Source organism: Vicia villosa, linkage group LG3 (genome assembly GCF_029867415.1).
Source record: "Vicia villosa cultivar HV-30 ecotype Madison, WI linkage group LG3, Vvil1.0, whole genome shotgun sequence".
Taxonomy (NCBI): domain Eukaryota; kingdom Viridiplantae; phylum Streptophyta; class Magnoliopsida; order Fabales; family Fabaceae; genus Vicia; species Vicia villosa.
The window spans coordinates 116462291-116482822 of NC_081182.1; positions in this window are offsets into that span (position 1 = coordinate 116462291).

A 20532-nucleotide genomic window follows, 5' to 3' on the forward strand; every position below is an offset into this window, starting at 1 on the left:
GAATATCCATTCCATGGACCAGCTTAAGAGAACCATCCTTAGGTTTTTGGACGGGGAGTACAGTCCAGGCAAACAAATCAGATCTATCAAGAGACTTAGAACAAGGGGTGGTGTTTTTCTAGAAAGACAACGTTGGTGGGAGACTATGGAAGACGACATCCAATGTACTCGAATGATGGAGGACAGAGAAGACATTGTTTTAACCGTTGTAATATCCTAGACACCGCAGTTTCTTTATCATTTCAGTAACTTCTGTACCGTTCAATTAAATGCTCTTAGCATATTTCAATGAAATGATTTTTTATTGTTACAAGGTTTCCAATTATTATATAAGTTATTAATAATTAACACAATTTTTTAATTCCGTATTTCACCCGCTATAAATAGAGGTGTGTGTGTGTGGAGTTGAAGGACTAACTCTTCTTTCATTCTTACTGCAAACACCAAAAAATGAACTCAGTTTGGGCTGTGGTCTTCTTTGAAGAAGGTAGTCACATGCGGGTTTGCCTTAACCCCCATTGGAATTTCCAGAGAATTGTTAGAGCCATCAACACTGGGTTTCGTCAGCTGGATGGTCCAACCAGGAAAGTTAAACAGATAGATTACCGATGTCCCTACATTACGTTGACGGATAATAACCCTGAAGGCACGTACATGTATTATTGGGATCGTGTGAAAGACGATGTGGACGTGGATCTAATATTTTGGACACACAGTAGAGAAGTTAACCGAGGCGTTGAAAATCCCCTCGTTCTTGCAGTGATACTTGAGTAGTTTAGATTAAGTGTTGTTTTATTTGTTGCAATGAGTGAGCGTGTACTACCAGTTGTTCTGTGTTATTTTCTTTTTTTGCAATGTAATATCGTGATTCACCGGTTGTTTTGTGTTGTCAACGCCGGATCATTGAATTAAATTAAACGTGGTTGTTGTGTTAGTTGTTGTCGTCTGAACATCAATACATATAATTATTAATTAAAATATATATATTTATTAACTAAAATATATATACGTAATTATTAATTATATATATAACAGATAATATATATAATTAATAATACATAACTGAATTTATGTATACAGTAAAATATAATTATTAATTCAAATATATATAATTATTAATTAAAAAATATATATATATATATATATATATATATATATATATATATATATATATAATTATTAAAATATGTTTATATATATATATATACATACCTAGATCAGTGTGTCTGTCTTTTATAATAAATTCGGAATCTTGTGGCAGACCTAGATCAGTGTGTCTGTCTTTCATAATCAATTTGGAATCCTTTGGTAGACCTAGATCAGTGTGTCTGTCTTTTGTGTTGTCAACGCCGGATCATTGAATTAAATTAAATGTGGTTGTTGTGTTAGTTGTTGTCGTCTGAACATCAATTACCCTAACGGATATGTGCGATAATTAAAATACATAATTATTAATTATATACATAACTGAATTTATATATACAGTAAAATATAATTATTAATTAAAATATATATAATTATTAATTAAAATATATATATATAATTATTAAAATATGTTTATATATATATATACAGACCTAGATCAGTGTGTCTGTCCTTTATAATCAATTCGGAATCTTGTGGCAGACTTAGATCAGTGTGTCTGTCTTTCATAATCAATTTGGAATCCTTTGGTAGACCTAGATCAGTGTGTCTGTCTTTTGTGTTGTCAACGCCGGATCATTGAATTAAATTAAATGTGGTTGTTGTGTTAGTTGTTGTCGTCTGAACATCAATTACCCTAACGGATATGTGCGATAATTAAAATACATAATTATTAATTATATACATAACTGAATTTATATATACAGTAAAATATAATTATTAATTCAAATACATATATATATATAATTATTAAAATATGTTTATATATATATATATATATATATATATATATATATATATATATACATACATACCTAGATCAGTGTGTCTGTCTTTTATAATCAATTCGGAATCTTGTGGCAGACCTAGATCAGTGTGTCTGTCTTTCATAATCAATTTGGAATCCTTTGGTAGACCTAGATCAGTGTATCTGTCTTTTGTGTTGTCAACGCCGGATCATTGAATTAAATTAAATGTGGTTGTTGTGTTAGTTGTTGTCGTCTGAACATCAATTACCCTAACGGATATGTGCGATAATTAAAATACATAATTATTAATTATATACATAACTGAATTTATATATACAGTAAAATATAATAATTAATTCAAATACATATATATATATATATATGTGTATATATATATATATATAATTATTAAAATATGTTTATATATATATATATATACATACCTAGATCAGTGTGTCTGTCTTTTATAATCAATTCGGAATCTTGTGGTAGACCTAGATCAGTGTGTCTGTCTTTCATAATCAATTTGGAATCCTTTGGTAGACCTAGAACGGTATGTAATCACTTGTAAGACACCCATATATAAGACACCCAATATTTTCTAAAGATTACAACTCACACTAGCAATTTTGCCTAATCTGACTTCATCTTAAAACACCCACACACTTCCCCGTCGAAATGGCTTCATCTACCCAGTACCTTGTGCATGCTCATCTAAACGGTGAGACTTACTCTCATGAAATAGCCGGTTTTGTGATGAGAAACACTCAGGTTGTTCCATTTTTGCTAAGCAAAAGAGCAAACTTTTCGTACTTCATTCAGCGACTATACGCTAAGATTGCAATGGGTCCTATTGCAAACGTTTTTTTACCAATGTCCCTCTTTCAATGACGACAACACCGTCAAGTTTTATGAGATGGAGATTGCCACTGACGAAGACCTGCAAGATATGTTTACAACCCACGAATACTCTGGCTTGGATTCCATCGAGTTGTACGTTACTCTACAGGTTGGGACACAAGAAACTCAGATTGTCCAGTCACAAGTTATAGACCCACCAGTTAACGAGCAAGAAGAAGTTGATGTCATAGACGAGGAAGAAGAAGATCTGGAAACTGAATTTGACGACATGGTCAACGAGGAATCCGACGACGAGCAACAAACGTTGGTGCCTCCAGCTCATGTGTACGCACCTCCAACACATATGAGTAACTTGAACCTAGAAGGTGACGAACCATCATCCGACATCTTCTTCACACCGTACATCCAAACTGACGATGAATTAAAGGAAGGAGACAAGTTTCCCTCTAAGGAGTCTTGTCTTAGAACAATAAAAAAATGGCACATGGCGCACAACGTTGATTTTGAAGTAGATCGTTCAAACCTGGAACGGTATGTAATCACTTGTAAGAATCCAGAGTGTGGCTTCAGACTGTTGGCTTCTTATAGGAAGAGAAGTAATGCATGGAAAATAGGGTCGATTACGCAGCAACACACGTGTGTAAACCCTAACACTTCCCAGGATCATACAAAACTCAGTGCCGATCTCATCTGTCAGGAGATCTTGCCTCTAATAAGCTCTGATCCGTCTCTGAAGGTCAAAAATATTATCTCGCATATCGTTACAACCTTCAACTACACTCCATCTTATAGAAAGGTGTGGGTTGCAAAAACAAAGGCAATTGAGACAGTCTACGGCAACTGGGAGGAGTCATACAAAATTCTTCCCCGATACCTCAATGCGCTACACAGTTACGCACCTGGCACTGTTACTATTCTAGAGACACTGCCCGCGCATGCCCCGGATGGAAACCCTGTCCAAGGAAATGGAATATTCCATCGGCTTTTTTGGGCGTTCAAACCTTGCGTACGGGGATTTGCACATTGTAAACCCATACTTCAAATTGATGGGACATGGTTATACGGCAAATACAAAGGAACCATGCTCATGGCGGTTGCACAAGACGGGAACAGCAACATATTTCCAGTGGCGTTTGCAATCGTCGAAGGTGAAACTGCGGCGGGTTGGAGTTTCTTTCTAAGGAACCTCCGAGATCATGTTGCTCCTTAGCCTGACATATGTTTAATCTCTGATAGGCACGCTTCCATAGAGAGTGCTTATAATAATCTAGCAAACGGATGGCATGACCCCCCTTCAAAACACGTCTATTGTATTCGCCACATCGCCCAGAACTTCATGCGGGAGATCAAGGACAGACATCTAAGAAAGGCCTTGGTCAATGCTGGTTATGCATTGACCCAACCCACATTCCAGCATTATCGGAGTGAGATTGTAATGGCAAATCCAGAGGCAGGTAGTTGGGTAGATAACCTTTCTAGGGAGAAATGGACAAGGGCTTACGACAAGGGCGTGCGATGGGGCCATATGACGACAAATCTCGTGGAATCCATGAATGGCGTTTTCAAAGGCATTCGTAACCTTCCAATCACAGCACTAGTGGAGGCTACATACTTTAGGATGGCTTCACTCTTCTCAACGAGAGGCAGGAAATGGGGTGATGTTAGGCAATCTGGTCAACTATTAAGTGATAGTTGCATGAAATTTATGCAACAGCAATCGGCAAAAGCGAACACTCATCAAGTAACTTCTTTCGACCGATTCAATCGCACGTTCAGTGTGCGCGAGACAATTGACCACAATGAGGGATTACCAAGACAACAATATAGGGTTCTTCTAGACGAAGATTGGTGCGACTGTGGAAGGTTTCAAGCTTTTCGTATGCCTTGCTCGCACGTCATAGCTGCATGTGCGTATGCGCACCGCGACGCTAAATCACTACTGTCTCCGATTTACAAGACTCAGACATTGCTCAGAGTTTACAGTGTTGCGTTTCCTGTGGTGGCCAAGGAGGATTACTGGCCTGAGTATGATGGAGAGGTAGTTTGGCACAACGACGCAATGCGGCGAAAGAAAAAAGGGCGTCCCAATAGTACACGGATTAGAACCGAAATGGATGTCCACGACAAAATGGAACGAAAATGCAACATTTGTCGTCAGGTGGGGCACAATAGAAAAAGATGCCCTAGTCGTGGCTCAACCTCGACGCAAGTTTAATCTACTCTGTATTTTTTTTAGGACAATGTAACAGTTACGCTTACCACCTCTTGTAACCTTTCCTCCGTCTTTAATCAATAAATTGTGCTTTAGTGAAAAATCGAAATCGACAACGCAAACATTATTTAGGGTAAGAGAATCTTTAACGAACTCGATTTATCAGACGTTTTACGAATATACAAGGCCGGAATAAAAAACGGTACGCGAAAATACCCGAATAGGGTTAATTTTGGAAAAAAAGGGAGAACACATAGGAGCCAAACCATATGGCGCCTATGTGTTGAAGCATGGCCTTATGCGCCAAACCATATGGCTTGCAAATTCTTGCCCTAATTTTTGGCCTAATGCGCCAAATGGATTGACTTGTGAGACATGCATGCGCCATTTCATTTGGCGTATTCACTTCCAGTCGGTCCCAAACCTAGACAGTTTGGTAAATACCCCGAAAACTTGGTTTTTTCTGTATTATTTTTATTAAACATGGTTATTTTAATTTTTTTTCCACGAATAAATCCTTGATTAATTTAATTAAATAATTTATTAAATACGGAGCGTTACAATTGTCATCTCTATTTTTTTCGGTAATAAAGAAGAACGAAGTCCGAAAGAAAAATTATACAGGAATTAATGTAAGACCTAAAACTCCTAAAAAGTCATCCTCTAATAAAGTAACAAGGAAATTAAGCCAAACTAATGTTGTTTAACTTTAAATATAAGTACAGTAATTTCTTACAAACTTTAAAAAAAAAAAGTCAATACATTTAATAGATTTGAAGATATAATTTGCATATTTCTAATAAAAATATGAAAATAACAATAAATATTAAAATATTTTGCTGATATAATTTAAACTTCATTTTTTATTTTTTATAAAATGAATTGATTAATTAATTTATTTTTATTATAAATATTTAATTCATAATAAAATATATTATATGAAATTTATGCAATATAAATTAATAGTATAAATTAAAAATAAGATTTTAGAATAGAGACCACAGAACAAACTTTTAAAATATATACTCTCTTATTATAAATTCATAAATTTTTGCACGTGTTTAAAATAATAAATTCAATTAATTTAATTATTTTATTAATCTTTTCTTATCATCCATAATCTTTTTCTTATATTTAAAAAATAATTAATAAATTTAATAAATTTATTTTGTTTATTAATCTTTCAAAAATATCATTTATATATCAACAAGTATAATCAATTTTAATAATGATTAGAGGGAATATGAATGATTTTCTTTAATTATAATCAATTTTATAAAATTTATTTATTTAAAATCAATTGCAAAATCAATCAATCACTAGTAGTAAAGAATTTACTAAATTTTATTTACGTTAAGTTGATCTTTATATTTATTGGCCGAAATAATTTAATATAATATTGTTGGAAATTATAAAATGAACATTGATGTTCATATAAACTCAAATTATTAAATAACTATAAAAAAAAGCCTCGTAAAATAGACAAAAAAAATTAACATTTGAAAATAAGGATTTGTTTGTCAAGTAAAAATAATAGTTGATTAAAATAAATTTGATATTGTGTCGATAGTGATTCGTGACATAAAACATTTTATTATTATATTTATGTATTTTATCATCAATCAATCCTCTAATAATTTAGAAATACAATAGTGTTAAAGATATGGTACCAAAAAACTTATAAATACCTAAAAATTTATTTTATTTTAATTAAATTTTAGTGATAAGTTAATACTAGTTAATTAAATATTTTTATCTAATAAATAAATGTGCAGCATTTTCAATTTTAAAAATTTCAAAAAGTTAAATATTAATAATAATAATACTAATATATTATTATTAAATAATAAGAAATAATAGTAATAAATATTTATTATTAATATTGTGTTATAAAATAAGGAGAAAGAAGATAAAAGAGAAGAGAGAAAGATGAGAATAATTCTATATTTTTTCACTGGTGTATTTCTACAAAGAGATTGATCCTATTTATAGGACAATATCCAAACAATGTAATAAATACAAATGGTTATAAATAAGGAATAAAATCATTGAAAACAAATATCCAATTATTCATAACACTCTCCCTTGGATGTTTGTTTTGGATATGCCTCGTTGAAACGTTTACTAGAAAAAATCCAGTGGGAAAAAATCTAGTGAAGTGACTCATCTTAATGTATTATATTGGAGCAATTGGAATATACACAACATATCAAGAGATTCACTTAGATGAGAAGTATTAGAATAAATTAGGGAGGACTAAGATATAGTATCTTGTTGGCTTGATGCGAATAAATATTTTAATACCATATTTGGGGTGTTTCAAATATATAATTTAGAATTGATGATCTCATAAGTATCAACCATATAATTAACTTTAGACGTTTAAAGAATGGATCTTCGGGTCCATTTTCTTTTTATGAATATATATTACATGATATTCCATATCAATTTTAATAATATACTAGTTGAAGACCCGTGCGTCCGCACGGGTAATTCAAATCTTAAGATGAATAATGTATTATAAATGCATAAATAGAAATTTAAAAACTCGAATAAAAAATGTTAAATTAAGATTCATAAAATATAATATAAATGTAATGAAGCTATATATAGTAGTTATTTTTTTTATAAAAAAAAAGTTGGAAATGTAATATGCAAAGAGTGTCTTCAAAAGAACTTCGATTGTATATGACATCTTAGATTGAATTGTACCAAAAAAATCTGAAAAGAATAGAAAATAAAGAATTAGAAAAATTAATATTGAATGAAAGTGTTATTGAGAAATTAAACATGAAGTAATATATGTATGAAATAGTCCAAAGCAAAAACAATATTTAGATTATTCAAAGGGTTAAAATTGTAGGCAACAATGTAAGTTTATTGGGATAAACAAATATGAATATAGTGTGAATGAGAAAATATACCTTTATCTGATTTCATGGTTAATACTTAGAAGTGTTATTGCTTTAAAAAAAAGTATTATGGTGTAGCGACCCGTGAAAGTAGTGAGTTTCAGTGGTAAAATTCACATAAGAAAAATATTAGGGTGGTAGTGACCCGTAAAAATAGTGAATGTCCGAATAAAAAAGAATAAATGTCAACTAAAAAATATTATAGTGGTAGTGACCCGTTTGAATAAAAATGAATTAATGTCCGAAAAAAAGTAAAAGATATACAGACAGAAAATATATATACATCTACAAAAATATTTCTAAATAATTTTTTTATTTAATTTTAATATTATTTATAATTTAAATATATGATGATTTTTTTTAAAATTATTTATTTATTAGAGACCTATTTAGAAAATTAAAGTAGGGCCTCTACATTATTTAGACTGGACCCGAAAGGTGTCAATTTGAAACATAGAAATATTGATGATAAGTTTTTAAATTAGCAAGGACTTATACATTATTCAAATGATATTATTTAAATATTAAAAGATTTGGCTGAACAAAATATATTAAATTAAGAATATACTAAGTAGTTAGCATTTTCTAACTAAACAGGTAGAAATTTAGAATTTGTTTCACATCCTAATTTAGTTATGATATTGTAGTAGGTTCTCCTTATATGTGTTGAAACTGATATAAATAACTCATAGAACTGATGTTAAAAGGTTGACAATAACTTATAACTACAAATATTACACACTCAAATATAATGAACCACTGCATTGCCTAATAAAAAAGAATTGTTTTTTTTCATTCACATTTATATTTACGTTTTTTATTAAATAATTGATATATATATATATATATATATATATATATATATATATATATATATATATATATATATATATATATATATATATATATATATATATATATATATATATATATATATATATATATATATATATATAAAATTTATTCTGACAGCTTTATTTATTTAAAATAATTTTTTTATGATTAACTAAACTTTTTTCAAATTAACACTACATAATTTTTCCTTGTATGTTTTAAAAATTCTCTTATTAGTCATAAAATAAATTCTTTTACATAGTTGCATTTGACATTCACCAGATAGTTACATGTAATGAGTAAATGGTTGTATTGATATTGATATGTAACTATGTAAGAGATTGATCCTATTTATAGGACAATATCTAAACAATGTAATAAATACAAATGGTTATAAATAAGGAATAAAATCATTGAAAACAAATATCCAATTATTCATAACACTCTCCCTTGGATGTTTGTTTTGGATATGCCTCGTTAAAACGTTCACTAGAAAAAATCCAGTGGGAAAAAATCTAGTGAAGTGACTCATCTTAATGTATTATATTGGAGCAATTGGAATATACACAACATATCAAGAGATTCACTTAGATGAGAAGTATTAGAATAAACTTAGATGAGAAGTATTAGAATAAATTAGGGAGGACTAAGATATAGTATCTTGTTGGCTTGATGCGAATAAATATTTTAATACCATATTTTGGGTGTTTCAAATATATAATTTAGAATTGATGATCTCATAAGTATCAACCATATAATTAACTTTAGACGTTTAAAGAATGGATCTTCGGGTCCATTTTCTTTTTATGAATATATATTACATGATATTCCATATCAATTTTAATAATATATGTGATACTTATATAGGAATTTCTAAAATAATCCAGAAAACAAGATCTTAGTCTAATTAGTTGAGAAAATAATTTCACAAACTTTTGGTTGTGAGTAGAGACATATGCATGATCTTTTAGTCGATGCAACAATCAATGTCATAAAAACTCAATTTCTCAAATTTTTCTTTGAAAACACACAAACTTATTAGATTGAAGAAACTTCTGATTCTTCAAAACTAATTCTCGCATCATAATACATTCTAGATGACCAAACCAATTTTGCCAACAATTCTCACATCATAATACATTTTAAATGACCAAACCAATTTTGCCGATCGTTCACTTAAGTGTGATCTGTAAACTTCTAGTTTACTTTAATACATATGTTTATATTCTTCTAAGTTGTTTCAATCCATAGTAAATAAAAAAATTATTTATATAAACTATATTTTTAAAAATGGATGGCATATAATTTAATTAAAATTTTGAAATCTAAATAAAAAAATAAAAATTTATAAATTTTGATAATAATCATGTAGTACTTAAATCATATTACTACATTTTTCTTACGCTTTATGTATATATATTGTAGAGTACAAAAACTATTCAACAAATATAAATAACTCTAAATATTTTATGCAAGAATTATAATAAAATTAAACAAAAGAAAAATATATGTATATTATAAAATGCGTTATTTTTAAGGAAATAATTTATTCAATCAAATCACCATTAAGAATTATCTTCACAATATAAAAATTTAAAAAATAAATATCTAACATACAGAAGAAATTCATTTTATATTTAGGCGATTTGTTTTATTTATATTTTTATAAAACACACTAATAACAATAACGCAAATTGATAACAAATTCATAACCTTTAATTATCAAATAAATACTTGTCAATCTTAATAAAATAGTCACAAAACTATAACATTCTCTTGTAAAATAAATATTAAATTAATCACATTAATTTTGTCAATCAATAACTTATAACAAATTAATAACATTTAGTTTTGAAATATATATTTTTAAATATTAATAAATTTACAATCATGAATGTTTTTAAGTAGTTATTCAGGATTTCAATCATAAATATTTTATTAATAAAAATAATAATATTTTCTATGGGATTTTTTTAAATATTATTTATACAATCTTTCTGGGATTCTTTAATAATAATAATAATATTTTCAATAAACTTTAGCATTATTAATTTAATACTTATGGGATTCTTTAATATTATTGATACAATCCTTCAGGGATTGTTTAACATGATTGATATAGTTCATATAGAATCCCTGAAATAATTATTTTTTATCAATCATCAAAGGATAATCATTCTTTGATTAATGCATAATGCATAAAATAAATTATTTTGAACAATTCTTTAGGGATCATTTATAATAAATTATAATATATATAATTTCTTTTTCCGAGAGCTAGATCATAGATCTGATATATACAATTCTTATATAAATATGAGTCTTTTCTGGATGTATGCAATTCTTTAAGAACATTTGAACACTAACTTTGTTATAATCTTTGACATGTTCTTTATAGTTCATGATAAAAAAATTATTCAATGTGAATATTTTAAAAAACTCATGTAAACCAATGTATGGTAAATGCTTAGTTCTTCAGGAATTCAACAATAATTTTTTTTTCTTTTGAAAATTTTCAAGAACTCAATCACAAATCTTATACGAAGTTCTTCAGAAACCCAATCACAAATCTTTTTATGCAGTTCTTCAGGAACTCAATCACAAATCTTTTTATTAATAAAAATAATAGTATTTGTAAATCTTTAGTTATTCAAGAACTATAAAACAAATTTATTATTTTTTTCTATCCTCGGTTATTCATGAACTATAAAACAAATTCATAATTTCAAATTCATTTATCCTTCAGGATACTTTATATGTTCTTCAGGAATTATATAAGAAATTCATTATTTTGCTATCCTTCAGGGATGCTTTATATGTTCTCCAGGAACTATATAAGAAATTCAATATATTTCGATCCTTTAGGGATGTTTTATATGTTCTTCAGGAACAATATAAGAAATTAAATATTTTTTGAATTTTTAGGATGTTTCATATGTTCTTTAGGAACTATATGACAAACTCATTACTATCCTTCAGAGTTATTTGTTAAGTTTTTCAGGAATTATATAAATAATTTGTTTTGCTATCCTTTAGGGATTCTTAATAAGTTTTTCAGGAGGGATGCTTCATAAGTTAATAAGATATAATATCATATCGGATCGCGACTTTACGTGTCTATTAGTCGGAAGACTGCAAGTGCACAGTCGTGTCGTGTAGTTTTAAAAGATATCAAATCCACAGGGACTATAAATCGATCTACCGTTATCTAAAGTTACTATGTAAAGCTAAGGCTAAGAATATTTGGATTGTTTATAAGGGGAAACTAAAATCTTAAATCTAGATAAAATATAAATGTGTGGATATCGGTATGTAATTCGTCTAACTTAGGTAATCCGAAGTTTCATTGGCCAGATTCTTATTCAATCAAAAATCTTTACTAACTATGTCATTTAAAAGTCCTCCTCTCAAACTCTCGCTCTATTGATTGAGACTACGATCCTAACTCATAATGTACGCTCTCGCCATCCCATCAGATTTAGAAAAGCTTTTTGAAAACATCATAATTGATAAAATGCCCATTTCATGAAGAGGTTATTTACTTAAATCTCCTAGTCTTAAACTCTCGCTCTGTTGACTCTGATCATGCTAGTATTCCCTAATGTACGCTCTCGCTGTCCCGCGTAGGGTTTAAAAACACTTTTTGAAAATAAATAAATTCTAATTAATTTTAATACGCTTTCGCCGTCCTTAAAACTAATGTTTTATGTCTACTATCAAGTTAAAGATCTCAAACTCTCGCTCTGTTGATTTTAACCTTTATCAATTTTAAAATCGCAAACTCTCGCTCTGTTGATTTTAGAACTTTAGCAAATTAAATTAGACACAAAACCAGAAACGAGTGATTTTTAATAAAACATATTTAAGCCAACTTATTTCGGATCCCTACGGTTAAATTGCTCTACATACCGATATCTTAATTAAATTAGCCAGACATACTTATTAAATTAAACATGCATAAACAATCGTAATTAATATATTTAGACATATTCAATAATTTATAAGCAAGGAATATAAAACTATAAATTAAATAACAATAAAAATAAAAACCTGAAAGTATAACTTGAATTAATTCTTGAATCTTGAAATAGAGAACACTCCACCACAAGCCGGTTAGATCTGTTCTTAGAATTCTTCGATCAAATAATAAAAACAAGGAATTAAAATACTATGATCTAACGTAAGGTTAGATCCAGTTAAAAGTTCACAACAATTTTCGGTGTATAAATTGTTGTGAGAAAAGATGAACGAAATAGAAAACAATTGCTGGAAATAAAATGCTGGAATAAAAATGCTGAAGAAAAACTATGGCATGGCTGGGACTAAGCATGGTCCAACCCCTTTTACGTGAATATCCGGTTCTTTATATAGTACTCTTTGTGGTAACAGCTCGTTCTAGCTGGTCCCTTTTTTTCTCCTCAATTATAAGAACACTACTTGACTGCACAGAGGAGGACTGGAAACGTGCGTGTCTTCCCTTTTAAAAAAGATCATGAGATGGACGTCTCGCAGTTGAGAAAAATGGGGAGACGGGCGTCTCCACTAGGAGACGCCCCCCTAAAAAGGTAGGAGACGGACGTCTCCATTGGGTTGCCGTTCGGCAACATTTATGCTACCAAAAAGTGACCCTCGTCACTTAATGTGTGACTATCGTCACATATTGTGTGGCATGGGGCCCACATTACCATTTTATTTATATAATATATATATATATATATATATATATATTATTTTCTTTATTTCTTCCTCTTTTACTCCTTTTCTCAAGCGAGCTTCGTAAACATTTAATTCCTGAAACACATTAAAATACCAGCATAATACCAGCATAAAGCAACTTAATTAAAATAAAAAGGGGAAATAATCTATGTAAATCAAGCCAAATATGTGATACATTTTCGCGTTATCAAATACATCCACACTTAAACCATTGCTTGTCCTCAAGCAATCAACCAACACGGTAAAAGAAAATGATTAAGCATTTTTTTTAAAAACAAAGGCACGACACGACTCCTAATCATACGTGGATGCTAGGCTAATGTTAGATCGATAGGTACTAGATATTCAAAACCAAGGACACCGTAACGACACAATGTTCAAAACTCCCTCCTTATACAAACCAATTCGAATCATGGGATTATAACTTAACATATATCTCTCGTTTTTCTTTCACTCTTTTCATTCAAGCGCAATCACATTAAGCCCATTATCCGTACACTCACGTAGTAGGGGAAATCGGTTAGCGACTATGATCATTTTTCTTTAGCACATGGTTCTTGTTTTTTTAAGTGGTGCAGCCCCATTTTTCCTAACTATGGTTGCGGGGGATCAGACCGTAGTCTGCCCTACCAAGTCCAGTACCAGTGACCTCTGGGCCAACCAACAATTGGTGCTTATTATTAAATCCTTATTGGCTTAACAACCGTTGGGCTAAATGACCGGGTGAGGGTCACCTAACTTAGAAGGTTATTTTTCAATTAAATCATTTGTTTATTAAAATATTTGACGTGGCATTTATTTTTTATGTAGCACTTTTAACCACATGCATTGCCACTAAGCTATTCACTTCTGCTTGTTATTATATTAGTCCAAACTATTAATTGCAACTTTGGTCCCTTTATTTTGTCTTTTTCTCGATTTTGGTCCCCTCATTTTTAAAACCACGATTTTGGTCCCCCTTCTAAATTTTCTGTTGAAAAAGAGACAAAAATAGGGACTAATTTTGCAGAAAAAAACAAAATAGGGGGACGAAAATCGCATAGAAAACTTTAAAAAGGGACTAAAATAGTGGTTTTTAAAATAGAGGGATCAAAATCAAGAAAAAGACAAAATATGGGGACTAAAGTTGCAATTAAGCCCATTTTATAAGTATAACATTAGTTTTACATGAATATTTACACTAGTTTAAATTAGTTTATTACATTAGTTTAAAAGCTACAGTATTTTTTGGACTTGGATCCTCTCCTTCAATATTTTCTCCTTCCCTCTCCTTCCTCTCTATCTCTCTTAATTTCACTCTCACTCATCATTAAAAAGCATAAAATAATTAAGAGAGAGAATGAGATTTAGAGAGAGATAGAGAGGAAGGAAAGGGAAGGAGAGAATATTGATGGAGAGGATCCAAAGTGGTATTTTTTAAATTACATCTTTTTATATAAATATTATCTTTATAAATCATTCATTTAATTCTAAAATAATTTTTATATTTTTAACATTAAATTGTTACAGTATATTGATGTTAAATTATTAATTATTATATAAAACATAAAAACATTTTTATTTGGTTCAGTTAATATTAACGTTTTTTATGTAATTAAAAATAAACCAAATTAAAACTAAATTAAAACTAATGTTATAATTTAATTTAGTTTAGTTTAATTTAGTTTATATGTAATATTGGTTTATAATTTAAAACTAAAGTAACGTTTTTATGTAATATTAGTTTACAATAATTTAGTTTAATTTAATTTAGTTTAGTTTAAAATAACGTTTATGCATTTATATAATAAATATTTGATATTTATTTATGCATTTATATAATAAATATTTATTAAATGTGAAATATATATTTATTTAATAAATATTTATTAAATAAATATATTTTCAAAAATTATGTAATAAATATTTAGTAAATATATAGTTAACGTTTTAGAAATTATGTAATAAATATATAATTAACATTTTAGAAATGTATTAGTAAATATATTAGTAAATATTTTTTAGAAATTATGTATTAGAAATATATTAGTAAATATTTAGTTAACGTTTTAGAAATTATGTAATAAATATTTAGTAAATATGTTTTCAAAAATTATTATAATATATATACTTGATGCAAGAGTCTAAACAACAAAAGCAAATAGCTTAGTGGTAAGTGGATTCCTTTGCAATCATTAGGTCTTGGTAGCTTAGTGGTAAGTGGATTCCTTTGCAATCATTAGGTCTTGGGTGCAATACTCGTAGGACACACAAATTTTAGCTTATCTATTTAGCCTTTTAACAACCAAACAATAAAATAATAATAAAAAATGCCACATGGAATTAAAATAAGTAAAAAGTAATAAAAAAGTAATAAAAAAATAAAAAAGGGAATCTTCCTATGTTAGGGGGCGAAACAAGGGAATCTTCCTATGTTAGGGGGCGAATCCAAACTTTTTTTTTACAGGGGATTTTTCAAATCTCGCCCATATGGCAGGGGACAAAACAACTATTATCCCTATAAAGAATAAATGCATAGTTCCCAAAGGAGAGTTCTGTTCACAACCACAAAAACAACCAAAAACCCTAGTTTTTCTTTCATCATCTTCCAAATACAAACCCTTCAGATTGTGAGAGAAAGAGAGCCACTGATTACGGTTCATACATAGCTGCAGAAAGCAAATCACAAAGCCCTAATCATCATCATTTTCCAACAATCACAAACCCTTCATAAATGTAGAAGAAGAACAAAGGATCTGTAAAACTATCAAGATTCAGAGAGAATACATAAACAGAATCAGAAACATCACACCAAAAATGTTAAAACCAAATCACGCCAACGATCCTTTCATCATCATTGAGAGCAACAACGTTCTGGATCAACAACCTTCAAGTGATTGAAATGATGTAAGGAATATCCACCTTTTTTTGTGTACCAAGGCAATACATGATGTATTGTTGGTCTCTATTGATGAAGTCTGATGAACTCGTTGATTTCATGTGGTAGAAACAACCTAGAAGAATCTTTGTCCATATCTTGTATATGTTCTTCAGATCCTTAACTTTCTTTAATTTCTTCCCATCTGTAAAGATTTCAGCGTAGACAGCATCCCAATCGGTTCTTGGAGTTGCTTCAGTAGCACCTTCAGAATCCATCAACCCAAACAGCATTCTCAAGGTGGTTTCAGTGATGGGGAAGAATCTACCATGAACGAAAGAGACTATAGCTTTAGGAATAACAGTTGCATGAACCCAGAATTCCTTCACTAAGTCTGGATAGACTGGTCCACAGAATTCATAGAACAATGGCGCCCATCCTTGAAACACCAAATTCTTTTTAAGATGAATCTCATGTTTTTACAGATTATCAACATCTACCATTAACTCACAGATGACTTCCAACTGATCCAAAGGAATCGAACAGGTGATTTTTGGAATAAATTATTGCTCTTGTTCTTGTTCATTTTGATGTTGTTGCTGAGAAGACGAACTAGCATTCTGAGAAGAAGGGGAAGCCATGGAAGCACTTCTGAGATTTCTGGGTTTTCTTTTAGGGTTTGAGAAAAGAGAGAAAAGGTTGCAGAAATGCAAAAACAAGAGAGAATGAATGCGTGAAAAGAGAAAATGAGATTGAGAGAGATGTATAAATAGACACGGATTTGAAACAAAATGCAATAAAATTCTGAGAATGAACAGTTACAGAATGCAGAGAATCAAATGCATTTAATGTTGAGTGACGTTAGGGTAAAATGTGATATTTGAACTGATTTGCACAGTTACCTAGGGCGGCGTCTCATCAACTGCACGCATGCTTGTCCCTTCAGAGTGAACACATGTTCATCTTCTGGAATAGCTGGTGACAACTGTTTTTCTTTAAAAGAGATTATGAATCAACTTAGACATATGAAACATTAGCAATAACAGAATCAGAATATCTAATTGATCAACAATTTCAGAACTTCTGATAAGAGAAAATAAATGATCATTTCAAATCTAATCCATATATCAGAACTTCTCATCCTTTCATTCTGGGCATAAATCCATACTGATATTCTTCAAAATGAACTTAAACCTATCTTCAGCAAGGGGTTTAGTAAATATATCAGCCCATTGATGGTCTGTATCAACAAAGTTTAAAGATAGAATACCCTTCTAAACATAGTCCCAATGAAATGATGTTTAATCTCAATATGTTTAGCTTTGGAATGTAAGATTGGATTCTTAGATAAACAAATAGCAGAAGTATTATCACAGAAGATAGGAATGTTGCTCTCATATATCTGATAATCTTCTAGCTGACTCTTCATCCAGAGCATCTGTGTACTACATCCAGCAACAACAACATATTCTGCTTCTGTTGTAGAGAGGGCAAATTGTAGCTTGCTTCTTGCTGTACCAGGAGATCAGATGACTTCCAAGAAATTGACAACTTCCAGAAGTACTTTTCCTTTCAACTCTATCTCCAGCGTAATCAGCATCACAATATCCTACTAAGTTGTATTCTTCAGATCTTTTGTAGACTAAACCAACATTAGTAGTACCTTTCAGATACCTCATAATTCTCTTAACAGCAGTTAAGTGAGATTCTCTAGGATCTGATTGGAATCTTGCACACAGACAAACACTGAATAAAATATCAGGTCTAGAAGCAGTAAGATATATAAGAGATCCTATCATACCTCTGTAGAGCTTCTGATCTACCTTCCTACTTACCTCATCCTTACCTAGAACACATGTTGGATGCATAGGAGTCTTTGCTTCTTTGCTTTCTGAAAGATTAAACTTCTTCAGAAGTTCTTTCACGTACTTGGTCTTATGAACATAGGTTCCTTCAGAAGTTTGATTGATCTGGATCCCAAGGAAATACTTGAGTTCTCCCATCATGCTCATTTCAAACTCAGCCTGCATAGACTTAGCAAACTCCTTTCCAAGTGTAGCATTAGATGTTCCAAAGATAATATCATCAACATATATTTGGCAAATTAAAATATCCCTTTTAAAGGTTTTACAGAAGAGAGTTGTATCCACTTGTCCTCTAGTGAAACCATTATCTAGAAGGAAAGAACTTAATCTTTCATACCAAGCTCTAGGAGCTTGCTTCAGGCCATATAGTGATTTCTTTAATTTAAAAACATGTTTTGGAGACTTAGAGTCTTCAAAACCAGGAGGTTGTTGGATATATACTTCCTCATCTATATAACCATTTAAGAAGGCACTCTTAACATCCATCTGATACAGAGTGATGTTATGTTGAGTGGCAAAAGAAATTAATAAGCGAATAGATTCTAACCTGGCCACTGGTGCAAAGGTTTCAGTATAGTCAATACCTTCTTGCTGACTATAGCCCTGAGCAACCAGTCTGACTTTGTTTCTTACAACTTCTCCTTTTTCGCTTAGCTTGTTTCTAAAGACCCACTTAGTTCCAATGATGTTAAATCCTTTTGGTCTTGGAACCAGATCCCAAACATCATTCCTTGTAAACTGATTTAGTTCTTCTTGCATGGCAATTATCCAGTCAACATCCTCCAGAGCTTGATCAACAGAAGTTGGCTCAATTAGAGATACTAGACCAAATTGACATTCTGCATTGTTTTTAAGGAATGCTCTTGTTCTGATAGGGTCATCTTTCTTCCCAATGATAACATCTTTTGAGTGAGCAACGTTGAGTCTAGAAGATCTTCTGATAGTTGGCTCTTCAGAAATTCTGAGATTCTCTAATGAAGCAGCAACTTGATCTTCTGAAATTTTGCTTCTGGGTTCTTCAGAGTCTGAATTAGACATTTCTATATCTGCAAAATTCTCAAACTGCTTTGGCTTTTCAAGACCAAGCTTATCATCAAATTTGATATTGATTGATTCTTCAACAACCAATGTTTCAGTATTGTATACTCTGTAGCCTTTTGAGCGTTCAGAATATCCAAGAAGGAAACACTTCTGTGCCTTAGAATCAAACTTATGCAGATGATCTTTAGTGTTCAGAATATAACATACACATCCAAATGGATGGAAATATGAAATGTTGGGCTTTCTGTTCTTCCACAATTCATAAGGAGTCTTATTAAGAATTAGTCTTATGGAGATTCTATTCTAAATATAACGTGTAGTGTTAATTGCTTCTGCCCAGAAATGCTTAGCCATATTGGTTTCATTGATCATGGTTCTGGCCATTTCTTGTAGAGTCCTATTCTTTCGTTCTACAACTCCATTTTGCTGTGGAGTTCTAGGACAAGAGAAATCATGGGCAATGCCATTTTCTTTGAAATAAATCTCAAAGAATCTGTTCTCAAATTCACCACCATGATCACTTCTGACGTTTATGATTTTACACTCTTTCTCAGATTGGATCTGAGTGCAGAAGTCAAAGAACACTATATGAGACTCATCCTTGTGTTTCAAGAACTTTACCCATGTCCATCTGCTATAGTCGTCTACGATGACTAATCCATATTTCTTCCCTCTGATTGATGCTGTTTTGACTGGGCCAAAAAGATCAATGTGCAGAAGTTCTAGTGGCCTAGAGGAAGAGACAACATTCTTAGACTTGAATGCAGGTTTTGAGAACTTCCCTTTCTGACATGCTTCGCAAAGAGCATCTGATTTATATTTCAGATTAGGGAGACCTCTGACCAGATTAAGTTTGTTAATCTGAGAAATCTTTCTCAAACTAGCATGACATAAGGCAAGTAACCTTCTGATTCTTAAGATCTTGAAGATCAATCTTGTAAATGTTGTTCTTTCTCTTGCCTGTAAATAGGATTGAGCCATCCTTCTGACTAATAGCTTTACAAGACTTTTGATTGAAGATTATGTTATAACCATTGTCACTTAATTGACTTATAGACAATAAGTTATGAGCTAATCCATCTACTAGCAGAACATTAGTTATAGAGGGAGAGTTACCAATGCTTATGGTTCTAGAGCCAATGATCTTGCCCTTCTGGTTCCCTCCAAACTTAACTTCTCCAGCAGATTTAAGCACCAAGTCTTGGAACATAGACCTTTTTCCTGTCATGTGCCGCGAGCACCCAGAGTCCAGGTTCCATGACATGTTTTCCTTTGTCTTCTTGGCTGCCAAGGATATCTGCAACAGGAATTATCTTTTCCTTAGGTACCCACATTTTCTTGG